We start from the raw sequence: 3,639 nt of genomic DNA, 5'->3' as shown, positions 1-3,639 counted from the left end.
CCAACTACTATTGACTCAACCAGTGTAAAGGCCATCCATCTTGAGAATAGGGGCAAAAATGAAAGAGATGATCATTTCAAGAAACCACCTTTCAAACCTTCAAATGGAAAACCCAAAGTAAAAGGAAAAGGAAAGGAGAAGAGGACAGAATCAACTAAGAAATATGAAGGAGAAAGACCTTATTGTACTCACTGCAAAAAGGAAGGTCATGACTGTTGGACACCTAATCCTCAATGGGTTAGTGTGGAAGCTGAATAGACAAAGTAGTCCAAGAGACCTTGGGATGTGAAACCCAAGAGTCACATAATGTACTATAAATGTATATCTCTTGTTAATAAAAATTGTACTCTCCTGATTATATTTCATATTGTCCTTGCTATCCATGTGTGTTTAACATGGTATCAGAGCGGGCGATTGCTGGTCCTGCTCCAATTTGAGCCACTTGTTTTGCGGTCTCTATATATATGTCAGTTCTGTGTTATCTGACCTGAAATAACCTACCTCTGCCTTATTCCCCTCAAACCTGAAATAACCTACCTCTGCCAGCGCTGCACATCTGTCCATATCATATTAACGTTGTCCCATAACAGTTGAATGTGTTTGAATATTAATGCTGTGCGTTGAACTGGCCTGACATGCTGATAATTGAACGCTGGTATGAGCACTGTTTGAACGTTGCTGTATATTAAATCATAGCACTGTCTTTTCCAGTTTTAGCGTTGAGGCTGACACGCCACCATCGATGAAGGTCCAGCTTCTGGTATGCGTTGTTGAATGGTATGTGAATGGTATGCGTATGATTCAAGTTTGAATGCGTTATGGTTCGAAGTTGAATGCGTTTGGTAACGCTGTCTAGTGGTAACGCTGTGAGTGGTATCGACGTTTGGTTTATTGAATGAGTTTGTATCAGAATCTGTATATGCGTTCATTCCATATGCCTGTGCGTTTGAATGGATTGAATATTAACGTTTGAATCATTTGAACACTGTGGGTTTATACATATGCCCATCCGAGTTTGTCTTTGCATTGAACTACAGTGGTATTGCGTGGGGTATACACAAAGACCCAGCTGTGTGGGAATGCCCCCGACAATTCGAGCCGGAAAGGTTTATCAACAGTTCGGTAGACGTGAATGGGCATGATTTCAAATATATACCGTTTCGTTATGGGAGAAGGGCGTGCCCGGGCATGTGGGTAGCCATGCGAATGCTTCTGCTTACTGTGGGAAGACTGTTGCAGAGTTTCGATTGGAGCATTCCGGAAGAAATTGAAGGAGTTGATATGAACGAGGGTCGTGCCCTTTCGCTGCATAGAGCTGTGCCGTTGGAGGCGGCCATCAGGCCCCATCTTCCTCACCATCTATATTGAGTCATTGCCCCCTCTGATCTGATCTGTGACGTTAATGAATTGAGAAACAGAGGTACGTTGTTCTCACATCACTAAATTTGATCTTTGGGGTTAGCTACCATTTCGGCTGACCGTCCAGACTCGTATTGTTAGTGTAGGAGCCGTCCTTTCCCAAACCGTCCGATTTGGCTGCGGACCTATGTTCTGTCGATTCTCTATCTCAGACCTTCACATTTGATTTTTTCAATCCTCCTTGCTGGCTCTCCCTCTGAAGGTTGGTCTAATCTGCCTGGACACATTTAATATCTTGTGCATTGAGGGTGGTATATTGGCTCGACGTTGAACAATTTAGAACTGTGCGTTGAATGAATGATGTGTTGGTTGTATGTTCAACTAAATGCCGTGTATAAATACCTACTATTATGCATTGAATGAAAACTTCTTGTTGTGCGTTGAAAAAGTTGTAGTGAGTTCGACTCCTGATTGCGTTAGTCCCTTGCAAACAGACAATGTCGAAATTCCACAGTCACACAAGGGAAAGAGCTTGAGCCTTGAATGGCGCTCGGGCTTTGCTTTCTTTGCATCAAAATCAAGAGTATATTGGAGGGTTGCGCTGGAAGATGGAATTTTTGAAATTCTCCTGAGAATCGTGGTGAAACTGCCGTGAATAACATGGAATGCTACTTAAATTGAATGCTGTGAAGACCGTGGTGAACGTTGCCTAAATTTAATGTTGTGAAGACTTTGGTGAACGCTACGAGATAACATTGATGTCATTAAACAACGTTGTTCCATTTGATGAGTTCATTGATGCACTAAGAGCTGAACAAGAAACAATCAAGAGAAAATGGGCGTTGATGAGTAATAGTCTCAATAACGTCGCCATATTTTGAAGGAGTCAAAAACACTATTGGGCAGAAGTCTGGTTGGGAAATCCTTCACTGTGCATTCAAATCCTACTTTAATTTATGGTGATGTGTTAATTGATTTCCATGTAAAATGCATTAAAATAATTTTGTTGTGCGTTCTCTTTTGGAGGTTGAGTGTTGGAGTCACTAATCATAATATATGTGCATCTATTGAATATTGTGCATACACATTCGATGCAATGAAATTATATGTAATATGGAATATAGTTAGTGCAGCTTTATGAGTTGTGATGGGTATGCGTTGATATTAAATGCCCATGACATGGTGTTCTGATAGCCATCATTTCTGAAGGATTACTTGAAGGATCCAAGCAAGTTTGCAGTTGCTGCTGCCCCAATTGTGGCACTATCCATTATAGTTTCTGTCTACATGTATATGCATTGACTCCCTGATTCATTTGCTGCACATTTATACAAGATATTGCTATGTACTGTGAGTGGATATTACTTTTCTACATTAAGTAATAATTGTGATCAGTTTTTAAGGTGTAATTCTGACATTGAAGAAAAATGGCCAGAATCAGTGAAGTATTAGAGTTCATGAAAACTCTTATACAATCTACTATTGATGACACATTACAAATCAACAAAGGATCTCTCTCAGAAATTCAGACATGTCTACAAAATGTACAGGAAAAGATTGATTTTTTACAGCTTGAATCACAACTACAGCAAGAAGAGCTACATCAAAATAGACATCATTCTGAACCTGTTTTTGTTCAGAACATTGAGACAACCACCCATCAGCAGCAAGTCAATAATGTTACAGTTGATTCAGATTTAGTACCCAATAAAGCAACAGTTGTAAATGCAGATGCAGAAACTCAGTCTGCACTTCCCAAGCCCATCATCAGACCTTGGGAACAGCTTGTCCACAACAAGCACAGAACTGGTCTTGGATATGACAAGGACTTGTCCTTTCAGATTCCAAACTACTCAAAGCCCATTCAGTTTCAGAGTGCTGGATTTATTCATGACAGTTCACCTGCTCCTCATGACAGTTCACCTCCAGCTGTTCCAGACTCTGCCTCTCTTCCACAACAACAACAACAACAACAGATTATGAAATGCCAACACTGTGACCGAGTTGGCCATTTGAAAGATCACTATTTTGATCTTCATCCATGTAAGCACTGTCATAAAACCAATCATTCTTCACATAGATGCTTCATCAACAAACACCCTGCAAGAACAAAGATTCATCTTGGATGGATCGCTTCTTGGCAATGGGCATCAACAGCCAAGAAGATATTCCAAACACATGTTAGAACTTGTTCCAAAGTATTGAACAGTCTTGCAGTTGAGTTTTCTCCATCATCTAACCTTGTATCTGACAGGGGGGGAAATGATGGTCATCTACAAG

The 3,639-nt window shown here is 40.5% G+C and overlaps 1 pseudogene; it reads left to right on the top strand.

Annotated features, from left to right (window-relative positions):
• Positions 1-610: 610 nt before the first annotated feature.
• LOC149188027 (vinorine hydroxylase pseudogene) lies at positions 611-1,368 on the top strand (annotated as a pseudogene).
• Positions 1,369-3,639: the final 2,271 nt, after the last annotated feature.

The sequence above is a fragment of the Pinus tabuliformis genome, chromosome 3_1, assembly GCF_031772625.1.
Source record: "Pinus tabuliformis cultivar Carrire ecotype Pingquan chromosome 3_1, CPIR1, whole genome shotgun sequence".
NCBI lineage: Eukaryota > Viridiplantae > Streptophyta > Pinopsida > Pinales > Pinaceae > Pinus > Pinus tabuliformis.
The sequence above is the reverse complement of the archived record's forward strand: the minus strand, read 5'-3'. Positions and strand labels throughout refer to the sequence as shown.